The 19,774-nt window shown below is 57.9% G+C and overlaps 1 protein-coding gene across 1 annotated transcript in view; it reads right to left on the bottom strand.

Moving 5' to 3' along the window:
- ZFHX3 (zinc finger homeobox 3) overlaps positions 1 to 19,391 on the bottom strand; it is a 74,590-nt gene extending 55,199 nt beyond the window's left edge. Inside the window, exon 1 of the mRNA XM_081963664.1 lies at positions 18,830 to 19,391. The gene's annotated coding sequence lies outside the window, so the exon portion shown is untranslated. The remainder of the gene's footprint in view (positions 1 to 18,829) is intronic.
- Positions 19,392 to 19,774: the final 383 nt, after the last annotated feature.

The following is a 19,774-nucleotide window of genomic DNA, read 5'->3' as shown; positions in this document are numbered from 1 at the left end:
AGAATCCGACATCGTGATTAGATCTATAAATACATCTGTACCTTGAACAAATGTCACAGAAGCCTCTGCGTGAACACTGATTCTCCCAGGCAAGTTCAAAGAGGCAACGGAAGCCCTCCCTGCGCCTCCCGTCCTCTTGGGGCGCCTCGGAAGGAAGGCCCTGGCGGAGCACCTCCACCTCTCCCCCTGGGCGAACAGCTCAGGTGCACAGCAGGAGTGAAATGGCACCGCCCCTTGGGACACGCTTGCATCCAGTGCCCCTTTCCTCTCCAGCCACGGCTCTAGAAGCTCCCTCTAGGTCAAGAACCCGATGGACGGTCATTAAGAACAAAGAACAAAGAGCCGCTCCGGTGCATTGGGCTGGCTTCTTGGACCCATTACGACAGGGGAGGCGCCTCAGCACAGCAGCCGAAACGTCCCTGAGCACCATCCTCCGAGCAGAGCCCAGGCAGACCAAGAGCCCCCCCCCTCTCCCTCCCCCAGCCAGACCCTCCCTGAGTCCACCACTCTCCGGCTTCTTGAGATAAAGGACAGCTGGCCATCTCCAGTCCAGTCTGGTGGAGACGATTGGCCCACGCTTGTTGAATGACCACCAAATTCTCACGCAGGGAGCGAGGGAACCTGGAGCCCCTCCGGCTTGGGCTCCACAGCCTGTGTGTTCCCCTTCAACATTGGAGACGATGAACAGCAACAGATCTGGCTCCATCGGTGCTTATGGAGTACAGGTAACCCTTGTTCACTGACCACAACTTGGTTGTTAAGCAAATAGTGCTGATGGTCTCGGTTCCCTCACTTTGCAGACCTGCAAAGGCCATAAAAGTGAAGATCGTCACAAAGCTGCCAATAGTCAATGCACGAGGCAGCTGCTAATAAATATGAACTACCTGTAGCTGTCCAAACCCACCTTAACGGCAGAGGGACCCAGCTTTTCACCGGGAGGACTCTCCAGGTTCGTGGCACACAACTGCACGGTCCCTCTCCTACTCTGGGAATGGCAACCTCAGCTCTTTGGCCAGGCCCCAAACCTTCTCATCCCGGACTCCTGTGAATTGAGAGCAAGGGGAGAGGCAGCAAAGGAACGGGAGGGAGAGAGAGAGAAAGAAGGTGCCCCACTCCTACTTTTGGTTCCGACCTCACTCACTGCTGGAGGAGCCCAAAGAGGAGGAGGGGGGGGGGGCTACACCAGTTCAAGGAACAGGGGCTCAAACCCCTGCGGCTGGGTGTAGCCTCCGTGAGAGCCCTGATCGGCTGACATCTTTTCAGCAGGAGGAGTGCTGAGCAGGGCCCCGGGTTGACCTTTGCTGGCAATCTTCTTCAAACTTTTCATGTAAAGTGATCTAATGCTAGGCAGAGCAATTAGCACCGCAGCAGTAATTGCAGCTTCTAACAAAGCCAGGCCAAGAGAGCAAACATTCTCTGGAGGGTCTGCGGGGGACCCTTCGCACACACCAAGGCATCTACTGGCATTCAAAAGGACAGACTCAGCAACATTTTTGCAAGACGCTAGCACTTTCTAATCGCTTAATTAAAGGAAGTTGACAAAATGGAAACTCTGAAGGCATTTGGAGCCACCACCACCCCCCTCCTTCGTAACGCCACCAGGGCAGCCAGTGGCAGCCCGAAGACAAGAGAGAGCCACCCCCCAAAAATGAAAGCTAACCGTGCCCACTTGTACCACGAGGGCGCTGGCCAAGGCAGAACAACGGGGTTGCTGAAGATACTTTGTGGCCCAATACAGCTGCAGCTGACCAGACAAGCGGCCCATCTCAACCACGAAGGTTCAATCTCTCACGGAAAGAAAGATGGCAGTCAGCCACAGACCGGCTCCCTGAGAACTAAAGTAAATGTGGGAAGCCAAGATTTATTCCTAGAAGGAACTTTTTTCCCCTCATGGGTTCCAATTTGATTTTTGGAGCCTGCACCGTTTACAACTTGCAAAAGAAGGAATCGTTTGAAGCCTCTCGTTGCCATTCTAAGAAAGAAACCCACAACAGTGTGTATTTTTCATGGCCCGGCATCACGAGGAGACACGGCAAGTAGGGAGCCCATTTCCAGCAGGGACTTTTATGCTCAAAGCAAGGCCGCTGCCAGTGCCAGCGTGAGCCATGCCTTCTGGAGGCTGAGGCCAGCCCAGGTGCCCTGAGCAGGACGTGGAGAGAAGACGGGGAGAAGCCCCTGCCTCTCAGCCCCAGAGGAGCGTCAGGAAGAGCTGGTCACGCAGTCTTACAGTCCGGCGGAAGGAGCCTGGTTCGTGCAGCCGGCAGCACTCCAGAGCAGCAGCCCCAACGGAGCTTTCGGCTCTTGCACTGGACTGGGCTGGATGCCCACAAAAGGGCCTCTCCCCTACAGCCTTCAAAAGGGCAGCCACCTCTTTAGCCCTGTTGGCAGCCGTGCAAGGGCAGCCAACAGCTCAGAGCAGCTCCGGCCCCTTGCGTTGCTACCGGCACCCTTTGGCTTGCAGAGCAAGATGCTTCCCCCCCCCCCACAGACCTAAGAAGAGCTGGAAGCTTAAATCCAGTCCTCCCCCTTTCATGCCCCTCGTGGATTCTCTAACAGCCCCTCGCCAGGTCTGGTGGGAGAGAAGCAGCAAAGCCTAAGGGGGATGTAGGCCGTTTTCTGCAGCTCTGGGGCCCCGTCCTTCCTCCAATGGCTGCCTGGGCCCTCCATTCCCTCCCTCCCGAACTCTTCGGCTTCTCCAGATTTCATGTCGCCAATCCTTAGTGAAGGAAAAAAAGGGCACCCCTGCCTGCTTGGGTGAATTTCAGTGCAATGACAGGTCGCCCCCAAGAGGAGCCACTCCGTGGGGAAAAGCCACTACCTTGCCAGGACTCCAGCTGCCCTGGGGGCTCACGCCTCTCTCCTCTGCAGGACTCCAGCCACCTGCAGCCATGATGGGCTGGGCTGGGGCTACCTAGGCTCATTAACCAATGGCGGCTGAATGTTCTTCTCAAATTCAAAATGGAGAACGGCTTCTTCCCGCTTCCCCCAGCTGCACTGGCTCTCCGAATGACTCCCTTGGAGACCCTTCCTTTCAGCCGGGGATGCCAGCACAAGAAAGAAAATATTGAAAATACCGTCTTGGGAACTAGAAATTTCCAATTTTCCAAGATCGCTCAACGCCTGTCCTTCTAACACGGAGGAAAACTGCAAGGTGTCGAGGGGGAGCGGGCTAGTCCACGTCCCAGGCTGCCCAGGGAAACAGTCCTAGGGATGTGGCAGCCCCTGGGGGAAGACTGCACCCCACAGCCCAGGAAGGGAAGTCCCAGCTTGCCTCCAGGAGGCCAGGCGCTGGGGCTGGGAGGCAGCTCTGCAGCCGCGCAGGGCCTGGCCAGTCGGCGTCAAGTGCCAGTCAGGAAATTGCTATTGGCTTCTCAATAAGCAGACGGTTCAGCGGAGGTTTCCCCCACACGGGTGAGGCTCGCTCAGATTCAATACAGCTTATCAATACCAGCATCGCCTGTAATCTCGGCCCCTCGGCCCGCGGAAGACAAACTCTGCATGATCTCGGCTCCAAGCACCAGGGAGCTCCCAAGCAAGCAGACCAGGACCTCACCCGAGGAGGACCACTGGACGGAGGCCTTGCTGATCCCAGAGGGGACCCCACTGGCCTTTTGTGAGCCTGAAAGAAAGCAGGCGACTCTGGAGGACTCGATGCCTTGGCTGAAACTGGGAGCCCTGGGAGGCCGGCCGGAGGATGCCAAGGCCCCAAAGGTGGAGGGGACTCTCAGCTGGGCAAAAAAAGAGCCTCCATCCGCAGGCCCAGCGGCAGACTTTGTTGGCTGCTCCCCTGGATCAGAGGCTACCTTGCTGCCCACTGGGCAAAGCTCAGCTCTGAGGGGTCAGGCGGTGCTGTATCGCTCTGCCTCCCCTCCCCCAAAACCTCTGGTCCATTTCGAAAGAAGCAACGCCAGTCAAAAGCGTTCTGCCCCTCCGACAGGCCCACTATCCGCACCAGAAGAGCCGGAGTTGCTGAGTAGAGCAGCCGATCATGCCCAGATACCAGGGATGGGAGCTCACCGGGAGAGCTCTGAGGGCAGCTTTTCTTAGGCACCCCAAGGCCGGGCTGGCATCCCCTTTGGGTTGCTGCTGCTTCCGTGGGGAAAAGAGCAGCAGGACAGGCAGGTGCCCCAGCTGCTCCCCCATCCAGTGCAGAGACCCCTGCCATGCCCCCCACTCCCCACCCCCACAGCAAGGCCTCTCTGCTGCCTCTGTTCTGGGCCCCCGACCGGGTAGGGGCTGCCCATGCAGGGAGGCCTGGGGAAGCGGGGAAGGGCGCTTTCATATGCTGCCACTGATGGAGCCACTGCTGCAACTCACTTGGGGAATGGCCTTCAGCCAGCAAAGCCATCGCCGGGACCTTTGCCATGGGGAACCCCTCCCAAGCCCCCCAAACACCTGAAAAGAAGCAGTTCCAAAACTGGGCTGGGGAGGGTCCCCTGTGCTGCCAGGGCAGGGCTGGAGCAGAGACGGACAGCTGAGAATGGCAATCTCTGGGGGTGGGGGTGACTCAATGGGGCATTCTCCCCCACCCTCCCACTCTGGGCATGCTCATCCCCCAGGAGGCCCAGGGAGGCCTTCTGGGTCCCTGCCATGTTGACCTGCACCTGCACACTTGGCCAGAAAGGAAAGTCGGCTGTGAAGACCCCCAGGTTCTTGGCAAAAACCCTCCCCAGGGGCATGGTTACCGAAAAAACTCCTGGGGGGGAGGGGGGAAGAGCCACCGCCCTGGAAGGCCTGGTTTTATCCCGCCTGTGCTGCGAGGCTCTCGCCTTCTGTCTTTCCCAGGTAACTGGGAGGTTGTAATTGGTGAGGAAGGCGATTAGAAATATCGGCAGCTTCTAAGTAAGACTTTAATTTACTGGCAGATCAATAGCACTAGGGTTATATTGGCAAAATGTCTACAACTCTATTGACTCCCACAATTCCTCTTATCAATTTATCAGAAATCTGGAGGCCAGAGGATCTTGTTTGGAGAAAAAGGCTGAGAGGAAATGGGCAGCCCACGGCCAACCCCAAACGCAGACTCTGCTGGTAAATGTACCAGCCTGGGAGGAGGGAGGGAGGGAGGGAGGGCAGTGGAACCCCCTTCCATCACTCAGGCTGCTCACCTGCTATCCAGGCAGGACAGCCATTCCTCTCCCAACCACTTCCCAGGTACGGAAGGAAGCCTTCCTCATCAATTCAGGCTAAGGGCTCCTCCTCCTCCTCCTCCTCGGGCTGAAGGGTCCAACCCACGAAGGGAGGAATGCAGCTCCCCTGGGAAGGCCCTTTGGCAGCTCCAGGAGGCCAGAAGCCCCAGGGCAAGGCAGGGGAAAAGGCTCCTAAGGCCATCGTCCCACGCCCCCCCGAGAAAAGCCAGAGGGCCGCCTCTGCAGTCCCAGGAAGGGAGAAGCAGCTCTGCTCGCTTTGGCCTTCCCAGGGCAAAACCTCGAGCCCTTTCCTGACTGCTTTGCCATCCGACGAGACACAGCAGACCCTAACAGGAAGTGTGGCTGAGAGGAAGGGGCAGCCATGGTAAAGTGCTCACCCTATAGGGCTGAGCAAGTGGGTAAGCAGAGGTCATCTGTCCGGACCCACCACTTCCTGCTCCAACAGAAGGCCAGATTCATTTTCCCAAATAAGCACTAAGCACGTTCTAAAAGTCACCCGTTCAGAATTTCAGGAGCCAAGACGGCAACTGCAGTGCCATCAATCCACACTTCCAAACCCATCCATACTTTAACAAGCTCACAAGCACCCCTGACCCCTGAGCAGCAAGACCAGTGGTGGGTTACGGCCGATACGCCCCGGTACAGGCTGACCGGTGGCAGCTGAGAGCAGCGGCCACCGTACCGGAAGAGTGTTTTGGTGGGCTCACCCACCCTCCCACCTTCCTTAGCGGACCATTTGCACATGGGCGCGTAACACCAACGGCACCTGCACGGCCACCGCTGAGCAGCTGGAGCATCGCAGGGTGGTGGGTGCACACATGTGAGCGTAGTGCGAGTGTCCGAGGTGGACGTCCGGCCCTGTCGCAGCGTACTGGTTGCGACAGGATCCAGAAGCCACCATTGAGCACGACTCCTTGGTTGAGATCAGGACTCTGCTGGGTCTCTCAGCCTTCCTCCCCAAGCAGGGAGTCTGAAAGCCCCCAACCAGGCCACAGATGGGGCTGGGGGTCAACAAAAAGATGTGCTGGCCAAATGTTTCTGCTGAGCCAACAGCCAGGACAGCCAGCCATGCCAACTGGGTCAAGAAGTAAACTCTGCCGTTTGCCAGGATTCAAACACCGGGGGGGGGGGGGAGGCTGCTGCCTTTCTAGACCCCTCAAGAGGGGCAGGAGAGAGGGGAGGTGGGTCTGGGGGTGCTCTGGTCCTTGCAGATGACGACCCTGGCCCTAAGTTACTCAGGGCAATGTTGGGAGCAATGGGGCTGGGCCCATCTCTGGGATCCCTTTGGTGGGTCCCAGTGTCGTTGCAGCCACCCAAATCCCAGAGAGCGCCTGGGAACTGCCTCATATGCCCACCAGCAGCCTTGGAGCCCTGGCTGAGAAGAGCAGCAGTTTTGCTAGCAGAGGTGGTGGGGGGGAGGAGAAACCCACCTCTCTTCAAGGTTATAACCAGAGGCTCCAGGCTGGGGAAAACTGCCTGCCTTCCGGCTACGGACCCAAAGGCTGAGCCACGAGGGTCTTCCCTTGTCCTCCTGGCCAGGGGGATGGAAGTCTGGAAGGCATTAAGTTCCCACCAGCCACCCACAAGACAAGGGGTGAGCTGGGGACAGCCGCATCATTCATCTGGCAGGCCAGAGGAGACCAAGCAGACTTCCTGCTGGAGAAGAACCCACGAGTCCAGGTCCCACAACTCTCCCCATCTCAAGGCTTCCCAAGAAGGTCCACAGCCCCCCAGCTGCCACTCTCTCGGTTCGCTTTGGGGGTCCCTCCAGGAGATGCACAGGGCTACCCGGTCCCCCTCCCAACCTGAACCAAAGGGGCAGCAGCAGCAGCAGCAGCAGCGCCAGGAATTTGACCCCAACCAGCCCTCCAAGGCCTTCAGTCTTCTTTGAAATGCAGATTTGAACTTTTCACCCCATGGATGTCCACAGCTGCAGCCCCCTTGTCCCAGCAGGGATCTGGAGCCATGGGGGCTCTTCCCCACCCTCAAATTTGCAAAGGTGAAGGTCAGGAGACCAGGAGTCCCTCGAGGGGAGGATTCAGTAAAAGCCTCCATCCTGCTGGAGGGACAGGCAGAGCCACAGAGAAGGAAGAGAAGGCAGTTGCCATAAACAATGCTCCAATTATTGTCAGCCCAGCTTCCATTCTCGCAAGTGGAAGAGAGCCCCTTTTTGGGAGAGGGGGCGGTTTAGAAATGCGAAGAATAAATAAATAAATAAATAATAAATAAATAAGCCGCTCCGGCAAAACGTTCAGTGGCTGCAGCCAGAAAACCCACCAGAGCTCAGGATGCCTGAGGGAGGCGGCAGGTGGGAGGCCCCTCAGCTCTCTGGGAGAGGCCTAGGCTGAGCCCTGACTGCAGACCCCGTGGAAGCAGGCTCTCAGGGAGGGGAGGGGAGGGGAGGGGAGGGGCTTCTGCAGGACTGGGGGACAGTCACTTGTCCTTCCTCCAAGCAGCCTCCAAGCAAGAGGCAGCCGGCTGGGTTCAGAAAAAGGGCCCAGAAGGAGCAGCCGAGGCTTCCCCAGGGCCAAGCGGCTGGTGCCAGCGGGAGAGGAAGCTCAGCAGGAGGAGAACCTCCCTGCGCCGCCCTGGGAGAGGCAGAGCACAGCAGCATCCCGAGCCCCGCTCCTGCCCACGGGGCCTTCCCAGAAGAGCAACAGAGCCCCAGGCACACGCACTGTCCGCCAGGTAGCCTCCCTCCCTCCCTCCTCCTGGAACGGAGCCAGCCAGCCCAGCTGCGGAGGAATGCAGCAGGGCAGCTCTGCACTCCCAGCCCTCCCGGGTCCCCTTGGCTGCCAGTCAAGAAAGACAACCAGAGGGGAGAGGGGGGGTCTCACTTCCCCAGGAGGCCCTGGCAGCCCCCAACCGGCCAGACACCCTCCGAGCAAGAGAGGGCCAAGGGCAGGCAGGCTCTATGGAGCAGGAACCCCTTTCTAGCCCGCTGGCTGGGAGGCTGGCAGCCCCTCCACTCACTCAGGCACCGGGGGGGGGGGGGGGGGGAGCGGCTCAACCCCTCCTCCTCCTCCCAGCCGTAGCCCGGCCTTCGCTTCACAGAAAAACAGATGTAAACAAAGGGCCTGGCGGTGAAGAAGACAGGAGACACGCAGAGCAAAGGCTGGAGCCAGAATTCGGGCAGAAATGGGCGCCCTTCCCTTGACCCTCCCTCCCCCCCCCACCTGCAAACCACAAGAGATCTGCACAGTGATTGTGAGGGGGATTGGAAAGGGCCACTGAGGAGCCCCCTCGTTTTGACTCTGCTAGTGAAGGGCAGGCCCAGCCGATCCTGCCAAGTCCTCCCAAGGTTTCTGGCTACTCAACAAAAATGGACTCTCCTATATTTTAGAACTATTATTCTCTGAATGAAAAGGGAGAATAAACCAGAGGAAAAGTGACGGCCCCCGTTTTCTGAACCCAACCAAGAGCCAATTCCTCTTACGTACTTACCTACAAATTAACCCAAGAATTGTTTCTGAAAATGCGTTTCTTCATTCTTGTAACCACCAGAATGAAGAAACGGATATTCAGAAATAATTCTCATGTTAATTTTTAGAAAACCAAGCAAAACGCACATCCCATTAAAAGAAATAGGAAGCCCGTGTTCCTATTTGGAAGGAGCCCACAGCTGTCATTCTCCTTAAAAGATCCCAAGCGTGGGTCCCTGGGAGCAGTGGAGCCTCCAAACGGGACCCCCCCCCCTCGCAAGGGGAAGAAAGCGCTTGATCTGCAACCGTCCAGCCACCGGCCGGCAACCTTTAGGCATCTCAACCCAAAGCAGGCAAGGCTCCACTCAGCCACCCCTCTGTGAACAGCTCCAGCGTGAGTGAGGGCCTGTCTGGGAAGGGGCTCCGTCCTGGGATCGGCTGCCCCAGCAGCAAGAGGGAAGAGCCCCTTTTTTCCTGCAAAGCAATCAAAGATCAAAGCACCCACCCCAGGCCCACCCCCAACAACCAAAGCCATCTGGAGGTCCACCCTTCCTGGTCAGAGGGAACGGAGGAGGCTCCCTGAGGACACCCCCGCAAGGCCATTCCCCTCCAAAGAACAGGATGCGCTGGGAAGTCCAAGCACATGGAGACCAAGGAGAGAGCCAAGGCAACGAGGGCAGCAGCAAAATCCTGAGCAAGGAGACTGAGCAAGGGGCCTCCCCAATTATAGCAGAGGATCTGGCGCCTCAGCCCTCCCCACCAGCCTTGCTCACAAGAGGGACAATGCAGCTGGGGGAGTCACCCTTCCTACACCCCACCCACCCCCGCCATTTCTCCCACAGCTGTGGCTGGGTGGTCCCTTGAACTTGAGAGGGGACAAGGAGAAGAGCCCTCTGACCTCCTTCCCCTGCAGAGCAAAATGAATCTCCTTAGCCATTTCCACTCCCAGCAACTGCAGCCGGGGGGCGGGGGGGGGGGCGGGGGGGAGCCAGCTGGAGGAAGAGCAACCAGCTTTCCTTCAGAGCTGCAGGAAATAAAGTGAAAAGCACTAATTAACTCAGCAGCAAGTTGCTACTATTTGCATACAAATGCAGCCACATATCACAGCTAACAAGCTAGGACAAGGCAAGCAATTAACATATGTAAATCCACCCAGGACAGCAGCTTCAGGGAGGGTCACTGAAAGGGGGCAGCCTGACAATTTCCCCAGGCAGAGAAGAGCCTCAGTCTCTAGGCAAACAGCCATCACAAGTGGTCCAGGCAGAGGGGAGCCCAAGACAAACTGAGCCCCAGCACCTCCCCCCCCCCCTCTCTCTCTCACACACACACACACACACACACACACACACACACACCCCGGCCTCAGTGGAGCAAACTAGCCAGGCGACTTCTCTGAAACAGGAAAGGCAAGACCAGGCACGGAGCTTCCATACGCCCAGGGGAGTTTCCCCACCCACCCACCCACCCACCCAGCGTGGAGAGGTTGTCCCTGACCAGAAGGGAAAGAGTGCCGGAGTGGAGCCCTGTTCTGCAGGAGACGGGCAGGGTGAGAGGAAAGAGCCCAGCCAGAGCAACTGCCATTCTTGCCCATAGGACCAAGCATGTCTCTGTATCCAATCAGGCCTTATTCCTAAGACGTTGCAGCAGCAGCAGCTACTCTTATTTGCCTTAAGCAATAACTGCTTTTATTCGCTTTGGAAACAGACACTAAAGAGGCTGGTTGACTGCTTGGTAGGGCCCCTGTGCAAGGCCCAGACCCAACCCTCCACACTCTAAGGGTTCCCCTGGAAAATCCCACGGCCTCCCCCAATTATGAGGCTGGTTCTCAGAGGCTCCGAAGGTATCTTCAAGGGAGAAGACGGCCCCTCTTTGCTCCATTTGGGCCAGTCCAAGAGCAGAGAGCTCATTCTCAAGTGCTGCACTTTCTCTCAGACCCTGCAATGATTCCACCCGATTCAAAAGTTGGGCTAAGTCTGCAGGTTCTGTGCCAACATTCAACTTGAAAGAGGCAAGTCCTGTTGTTCCCAAGCGGGATTTGAGCAGCCAGCAGGAGATAAGGAGTTCCTGGCTTGCACAAAAGTCTCCCATTGCCCATCTCACCTACATCCAAGGACACCCCTTGCTGCTCGACTGGTCGGGCCCAAGACGCTGCTTGCTAAGAGGAGAGGGGGCTGCCTGCATTCCCCCCCCCTTCCCCTTCAATTGTGATTCACTTCCAGGTTTCAGACCAGACTGGAGGAGAGAGTGGTGGCCAGGAGGACGTCTTTGGTCAAAGACTAGCTCCCTGGCCTAGAGACTTTTCTGAGCCGGCCTGGACAGGGAATCCAGCAAGGGGCTACTGTAGGAAGCCAACGGGAAAGTCTGGAGAGTCATAGTCATTTGCAGGTTCACAAAATATAAATAGTAACCATTAATCAATCAATCAATCAATCAATCAATTATAAAAACAATAAATTCTCGGGCAAAACAAAAAGATCCAGCAGCACCAGAAATATAAATTAAACAAGACTCTGAAAAAGGGAGCAGGGAGAGGGCAGCCGCACGGTGAGACTGAAGAGGGGGCCCACCCCCAGAAACCAAACTTAGGAGGAGGACCCCACCTCCACCCAGCTGAGAAGCACCGGCAACGGAGGTCTCTTAGCTGCCCATTCGAAAGAGGCATGGTTGCCTACCGGCCTCAACTCCCCCCACCCCCCACCCCGAGTCCATGGCCAGGAAGGGATTTCCATGTTCCTCTACGTTTCATCATTGCCAACTGTGAAGGGTCATTGTAAGACCCCGTTTGCTTTGAGTCCGCTGTAGTCTCCCCGCTTGTGTTTTCATTTCTGATCCTTTATCAATCACCCTAGGGCTTTACATCAAACGGAAGAGCCACTTTTAGGAAGCCCTTCAGAGAGACAGATTCAGAGATCTCCGAGGCCAAATGAGGAGAGCGAGATTTTGAAAATAACCATGGGAGTCCTCACCCCCAGGACGGGCCCAGCTTCGCTTCCAGACGGCAAAACCCAAACCTGCCTGCACCCCCTTCTCCACCCTCAGCCGGCCTCATTCACCCGTCACCCTCACCCACCTTCTGCAGCTTTCCTTTCATTGTCCGATACAATAAATCTCTCGGGTTTTCGGAACCGGCTCCTGGCATCCATGCTCTCATCAGAACGCTAATTCATCATCATTTCAATTGAAGCCTGGTTTCCCTGCGCTCTGGATCTCGGTATCCAGATTTATTTCATTTATTTAAAGAATTTAGATTTCATACACTGATTCTAGGCAGCTCTCAACAGCCGGTAAACCCGAGAACGAGGGCAAGACCCCAATGGCGGCCAGGGGCCAGACCAACCCCACGATTACCCTCCTTTACCCTCCTAGCCCACCGCTTGGGGGAAGAGCCTGGAGGGCAGGCTTTTCCCACTCTCAGGTGGGAGGATGCTCAAAAGGGGACACTACTTAAGGGAGGGAACTTGGAGTGTGCCCACCCTTTCTGACCTAATGGGGCAGAGAGAAGGGGGTCCCACAAATCTTTTGTCTTATACCATGCAGTGCTTTAAAAATTGTGAGCGAAGGAGGTACATCTTCATCCTTTAGAATCCAGGAATCCCTGCTTAGTCCAAGTCTCGGTACTCGGCCACCAGCGGTCTTACTCCCGCCCTACTCGTATCAGCCTAAAAGTCTGAGCAGCAACTAACCTCAGCTAGTGGAAAGGTGTACAGGTAGTCAACTTATAGAACCCAGAATTTCAGTTGTAAGCCATTGCAGTTGTAAGTCAAGTCATCATGTGACCAGAGTCAATTTTATGACCGTTTTATGACTGTCATTAAGCATTAAATTATAAAACGTGGTCAGGTGACTATGGGGTACTGCAACCCAGCTTGTAAATGCAAGCTGCTACCAGAGTACGATCACAAGATCTTGGGGGTGATGTGGCAGTTGCAACTTTGAGGACACATCACATATAACTTTTTTTTTTTTGAGTCTGCTGTATCTTTGCACTGTCGTTAAATGGCTGGTTGTAAGTCAAGGACTACTTGTATGTGTGCATTTTTACTGCAGGATCAAAGGCCAGAGGCAAATCCTAACTGAGCAGAGCAAACGTTTGTTGTTCACAGGCACAACCCTTCACCTTTCCTCCAGAGGTTTTGAGTGCTCCAACACTGGGAGTTTTTAAGAAGAGATTGGACAATCCATTTGTCTGAAATGGCCCAGGTCTCCTGCTTGAGCAAGGGGTGGGCTTAGAAGCCCTCCAAGGTATCTGGCGTAAGGAACTCGTCATTGGCACCCATTTACACTGGCCAGGGGGGAACCACGGGGGTGAAAGCAGTCCCCTCTTCGTCGTTCTTCTAATGACTAGGTACCCTGGGCCTATGGGCAGCTCAAGGATTATATGGCCAGGTAAGGCTCTGCCGGGACCCGATGGCTCTGCCCAATCCAAGCTCAGCTTCTGCTCCCTAGGGACCTCCCCTCCCAAAACTGGAAGTGGGGAGCACAAGGAGGAACAAAGGGTTAACTACCAAGTAGTTCTCAGAGAATCCCATTTTTAGCTTCCTGGTGCTGCTGCCATTCACCCACCCCAAACAGCAAAATCAAATCTCCAGGCAGCTGTTCCCTCTCCACGCAGACTTCCTACTTCCGTGGCCACAACAGCCACCATCTTGGCTTCTTCAACATGCCACCTTTAGAAGCGAGTGACCACCCGAGCGAGCGTCTGGTCAGCAAAGCTTCTTCTGCGCAGAAGCAGAGCTCCACTCCCTGGGGAACCTGCCCGTCCCTCCCTCCTCTCTCGCATCCACTTCCAAGCTCAAGAGAGAGGCAGGCAGCACTCGGGCCTCCCTCCAAGCCAGAAGGACCATTGCTCGATTCCGGCATCCAACATTGTGTAAGCCCAGAGTTTATGGGTTAGCCTGCTCTACAAAGTCAAGCCCTTGTGCTTTATTCAATAAATCATGGTTATGCAAGACCTGGCTGCATGCCAGGGGCAAGCCCAGCTTCAGAAAAGATATTCAAAATGCAGCAGCTGATGCGAGTGCCAGCAGGACGAAGCAGCCCCCGCCCCCGCGGCCCTGCAGTGAGCAATCCAAGCAAGGAGCACCCTTGGCCAGGTGCCCTAATGGTGCTGCCAAGCTCCCTGGCAATGAGCTGCGCCTGCTTCAGAGCGCGTCATTTCCCAAAGCTCACAGAGGGATCAGCGCTGGGAAAGCCTCTGCAGACAATGCAAGCCCCTGTGCGTGACCGAGGGAAGCCCTTTTCCAGGGCACCTGGGTCCCAGGTAGGCAGCAGGCATGGGGGCAGGCTGTCCAAGCAACCGAAGGTAATGCGGCAAAGGAACCTTTGGGAACTACAAAACCATCCCAGGAACAAGACGGAGGCCCCAACAGAAAAGAATCTCTGCAGCTGAGGGAGGGTCTGCTGTTACTCTCTGAGCTGAGAGCTCTGCCTGCCGACTAGGGAACATGGTGAGCATGGGGGATGTTGCTCAGCTGGGCAATGAAATTCAAAGAGCACCAAGAACTTCATAGATGTCCATCACCAAATCAGCCTTAAGCCAAATTAAAAGTCCCGTTACCCTTCAGAGCAGCTACAGGCAAGGCAGGGCTGAGGCTGCTGGGCCCCAAGTGGGGGGAACTGCTGCTCTCCTGCATCTATTTCCCCCCGAATTAATCCTGGTTGTTCTGCTATTCAGAATGATAAAAAAGAAGTTTGTCCTAAGAAATTGGTTCCAGATTCTCCCCAACAGCCCCAACGGCGCCTCAAAGGGCCCTGGATGCCCTGGGGACATCAGCAAACCCTAAGGTTAACGGGAAGCTCTGGAGCTCCTCGTGACACCCGGGGTTCTTTCAGTGCACTTATCCAGCCATTGCAGTTCTGCCAGGCACAACAGGGGCTGCAGGTGATGAGGGCAGGCCCCCTTCATGCACCTGCCAGCTAGGGAAAAGGGCCCCTGCCAGTCAGCATCAGCCACACGCCTCCACCTTTCAACCCAGCCCAGCCCAGCCGCCCGCCAGGAACGCCAACAATCCTTCCGAGGGATTCACACACCCCTAGAAGGCGGCAGCCCTTCTCCTCTCGCACTGAATCCCCAGGAAAAGCAAAGGCTCTTCCCTCCACCACCCTCCTCTTTCTTCCAGAGAGCCTCTTGGCCGGTCCTCCTGCCCGGGAAGGGCATCGCCCAGAGGCCACGTCTGCAGCCTGGTCTGTTCCAGGCCAAGGCGCCTGGGCAATACACTGTCATGGCAATACACTTTGGGCAGTTGCAATGGCTGCCGTCCAAAAGAACCCAAGGCCCCAGCTGAGCCACAGCGCCAGAAGGGATGCAGCGTGAGAGCCCGTCGGGTGTTCCTGGGCTTGGGCCGGAACCAGTAAATGCCCAGTTCCAGCTCTGCGCTGGGCCACAGGAGCCGGATGGTCCCTTATCAACCTGCCTGGCAGGGTCTGCTGCGGAGGCCCAATCAAGGGAGCCCTGCGGGGATCTTTCCTTCCCTCCCTGAAGAAAAGGGAGAGGCAGCCAAGCAAATCACAAGGACAACTGCTCAGTTGCCAGCACAGAATCGTCCAACCCTTCTTGAGGCCTTCTCACGCAGTGGGAGGGGGATAGGGGAGGACCGACTGCCCCCCTCCTCCCCAGGCACAATGGGATCAGCCAAGGAAGATTTCCCCAGGACTTGGCCAGCCTGGTCTAGAAAATGCTCAGAAGGAAAGCTCCCATTATTTGAAAATTTAAAAATAACTCCTTCGGCAACTCCATCCTCCAAAAATCCTCGGCACCCATAGCAGCAGCCTGGAAAGGCTTCCGAAACAAGAACACGACCCCACCTAATTAAAGGTGATACAGATTCTAACCAAGCTGCTTTTCTTGTCAAGCGCAAGGAATGTTTTTTTATTTTGCCACCATCATGAAAAAGCAACTTGAAATTCTTTATTACAACAAAAAATTGTGAAACCAGTTGAAGAGCTGCCTTGGTCCCCTGTGCAATCTCTCAAACCCACCAGCCCAGACTCCTTCATGTGCCCAAGAGCGATTAGAGGCAGGCGAGGGTATTCGGCAGCTGCCAGGCCCGGCCATACCAGGCTCCCCCTCTCCTTCCTGAAATGGCCCAGCAGGAAAAAAAAAACCCAGCCAAGGTTGTACCGGCTGCACACTGCCACATTCCCTGAGAAGCTCCCACCGGTCTCCTCCTCTTCACTTGTGGTTGTTGTGGAGATAACCGCTTCATCCACAGACATAAGCCCTGGGGGGACTTGAAAGGAACCGGTGCCCCATCCCCGGCTGAGGTCTCTCTTCGGGGCCAGAACAGGCACCGCGTTCCTTCCCTTCCTCTGCTGGGCTGCAATACCAGAGGCTCCATCCATCTCTGTCCTTCCTTAACTGGGAGGGGGCCCTTCAGCAATCACCACCACCACCACCACCAAGCACGGACCACTCTCTTGGCAACCCCAGCTGGGTCTCTCCACACACCCGTAATTACTAGACTCCTCAGCCAACTAACATCTTTCTCCCACAACACTCCATGTGCATTTTCCTATCCGTTCATTTCTAAAAACACGGCCAAACAACCAAGTGCTTGTAGAAGGTTTTACCTGGGCCCTTCGATTTTTCGATCTTTCCTGACACGGCGCCTAGTCTACCCCAAAGCTATTTAGGGCCCAGCCTTCCCTGGAAATGGAGCACAACTGCCAGTCAGCTGCGAGTCCATGAGACTCACAAGTGTTTCGGCTGCAGCATTTCTCATTCTGATATAGACAACTGGGTGCTAGATGGGATGCTTCAAGGGAACCGAGAAAACGAGATTTTGAAACCTTAGGTTGAAGTAGTAATGACTCTTTTCTTTGTAATAAAAAAATTGCAGCATAATAAGGAAAGCTGTAATGGCAGAAATAAAATTAAAGAAGAACAAAATGTAGAAAGGGGGAGGTCAGGCCTTCAAAACAAGGTCTTGCCTCACCTAGGCAGCCAACGCTGCATTTTTCCATGGGTCAAAATGACAGCCTGGCCCATGAATTCAGTCTATCTTCTTCCCTGTTCATCCCCCCCCCCAGAATTCCAGCACAAGGGGGAGTAAGGGAAGGCTCAGCTCCCTCCCCACCAGGCTCTCTTTGAGGGGGGGAGCTGGCCCTGGTGTGCAGGGCTGAGAAAAGGATGGGAGCCGAGGCTTCCAGCCAAGAGGTCTGTTCATTAGCAGCACCTGTGATAATCAAGGGGGATGTGCCACACATCAAAGGGCCCGGAGGCTTCCTAGTTTCTGGTGCCCTGAAGCACCGCGAGGGGCTCCAGTCACCCAAGCCTGCTCCGGATTTAGACATTCCCTGGGGAAAAAGGCAGGACAGGATCTGGCAACACCCTGGCGTGATCCAGGGATTTGCTCTGGAACAGTGGCTTCCCATTCCTTAAATATAATTCATTCAACCCCCCCCCCCCAGAATGGCACCTGGGAAAGGGGGAGGGGGAGAGCCCCCCCCCCAGAAAGAGGCCTTTCAAAGCCCAGGAAAGGTCTGAGCCTTTGACCAGCCCAGGGCTCTGCGGCCTTCCCACAGTTTCAGCTCAGCTCTCCAGACCACCCCAGGCCCTTCTCAAAGCCCACCCCACTTGCAAGGGCTGCTTCTTCTCCCCCTTTCCTCAGCGGGCTCACTACCGGCAAGGGCTGAGACGGGAGCGCTGATGTGTCGGGGAAGTCAACTGGCCCACAACGGAGAAAAGGATGGGGGGGGGGTGTCGGTGAGAAACCGGGAGTGGGACTGGTGGGGCTGCTGAGGAAGGGCAGCGCCCTCTTTTCGCAGCAGGAGCCCCGGAGGCTGGCCTGGGATTTGCAACTGAATGGAAGTTGCCTTGGAAAGTAGGGAGGGGACACTCAAACAACCACAGCCACAAAAGGGGCATAAAAGGACCCAACACCAAAGGGACATTAACGCCTCCTGACGCGGCGGAAGACCCGATATTTAGCAGGATTCAGTGGCCGAGCGAGGGCTCGCTCCGCGGCGGATGCCTGAGTGGAAGAGGCGACGGCGCTGGCAAGGCCTACTCCAGCCCCGCGGACACAGACGTCCCTCGGCCTGCGGCGGCCCCAGCCAAAACAATACTGACAACAGCTTGACGAGAGCCGACCCGAACTCCAGGCGACCCGAGGCGGCGGGCGAGGCCTCTGGAGAAAGCCAAGGCTCCGGCCGGCGGTCGCTCGTCCGCGGCTGCCCTGCCCGTTGTCCCTGCCGCTCGTGAGAAGACCCCGTCTCCGAGTCTCCCCCGGGGCAAGAGGGCGGTGAGCCCCACGGCCGGGAACGGGACTTTTTAATGCGGCTAAAGGTCGGGGGCCGGAAGCAGCAGCAGCAGCAGCCGCCCTCCTCAGAGCAGCCGCCTTCCGCATGAGCGTCCCCGGGCGGGAGCCCGTCCAGAGCCGCAGGCGCTCCGGCCCACGGGCAGCTCGGACGGCGACAAGGCTGCTCGCCCGGCCACCCGAGGCCTCTGCCGGCGGCTGCGGAGCCTGGCGGTCGCCTGTTGGCAAGGCTTTCGTGGCGAAGAGCACGGTAGCCTCTTGTGTAACTCAAACCGCAGCTCGGGCACGGAGCGGCCAGCGGAAAATGCGAGGCTCGCAGCAATGGCCGCGGCTGGCCAGAGTTGCCCGCGGCGGCGGCGGCGCTGCGGGCCAGGATTCCTTCCGGCCGAACTTTGAGCCGCCGCCGCCGCGAAGCGGCTTAGCAAAGCGGCTCGGCTCAACTTTGCGGTTTTCGGCGCGGTGCGGGATCGGCGCGGCTGCGGACAAACCACGGCGGCTCCAGCGCAGGCGGAACCTTCCGGTCCGGGGAGCCGCCGCCGCCGCCCGGCCGAGCCGGAGCCGCGCTTAGCCAGGGCCCAACTGGCCTCGGCCGAAGAGCGGCCCGAAACGGCCGACTCGGCACCAAGCGCCGGGTGGCTCTCCGGTCGTCCTGCGGAGGGCCGGGGTTCCGGAACGGCAGCCCCTGCGGGGCCCGAGCACAAGAAGGCCGCCGACCGAGAGCAGGCGCGGCCCGACGCTTCGGTGGCTGCCAGATCGATTATGCAGATGGGCCGATCAATTTGGCCGCTCTCGGCGGGCCCCGAGGCGCTCCCGCTCCGAACTGCCCTCCGCGCCCGCCGGTAGACAACCGCCCTGGCCGGGCCGCAGCACCTGCCCGCGGCGAGAAGCGCCTAAAGTTTCCGCCGGGGGGGAGGGGAGCAGCGGCCCCGATCCGGCGAGAAGGGGCCGGGCTACCCCATGCAAAGCAGCCCGGGCGGGGCGCAGTGAAGTTGCCACTTACGCGGCGGCGGCGGCGGCGTCTTCCCTCCTCCTGCGCCCGTCCTCTTCTTCTTCCTCCTCGGCCCCTCCTGCTGCGGGAGCTCCGGCGAGACGGTTAATCCCGGGCGGCGGCAGCGGCGCGGGGGGGGAGACGGATCCCATGAAGGCTGCGGGCGCGGCGGGCTCCTAGCTGCAGCCCGGACTGGCGGTGGCGGCGGCGGCGGCGGCGGCGAGACGAGGCAGAGGAGAGGCGCGGAGCAGGCGCGGCGGCCGTAGCCGGGCGGGAGCCGCTTCCACTTGCGCCGCCGGGGCCGCTGCTTCCCCCCCCGCCGCCGCCGCCGCCGCTGCCCAGCAGCAGCAGCAGCAGCATCGTCGCCGGGAGCGGGGGCGCCCCGGAGCGAGGCGGGCGGGGGCCCGGGCGGGCGGGAGCCGGACGGCGGGGCGGCCGGAGCAGGAAGCGCCCGCGTTCAGATCTGCTGATTGGGGAGGAAAAAAACTCTTTGGATCTTTATTCTGCTAATTAGTTTCCTGCAAAAAATGGCTGATTAGTGCAGTGCGCATGTGCCTCATTACCCAGGCACGACGGGAAGGGCTAATTAGCCACCTTCTGGATCAATAAGATTCAGCCCAGGCGGCGGGGGAGGGAGCGCGGGCGGGCGGAGCGGCGAGTGAGGGAAGCAGGGAGGGGGAGTGAGGGAAGCAGGGAGGGGGAGGGAGGGGCGCGGGTGGGAGGGGAAGGGCGAGGGGCGCATTCCAGCCGTTTTCTGGCTGGAGGCGAGTGGGGAAGTTGCCGGGAAAGTTGGGGCTCGGCGGGAAGAAGCTCGGCCGGACGCGTCCCCGATCCGGCTTCCAGCGGCAGCGCCACGGCCTGGGAGGCTTCCGCCAAGCGTCCTCGGCACGGGCAAGGCAGCGGGCGCGGCGGGACGCCTCCTTCCGGAAGGCCGGACACGGATCCTCCCCGACGCGG

This window comes from Natrix helvetica (assembly GCF_964273705.1).
Source record: "Natrix helvetica genome assembly, chromosome: 10".
In the NCBI taxonomy this organism is placed as follows: Eukaryota; Metazoa; Chordata; class Lepidosauria; order Squamata; family Natricidae; genus Natrix; species Natrix helvetica.
This window is presented reverse-complemented; position numbering and strand designations above follow the sequence as displayed.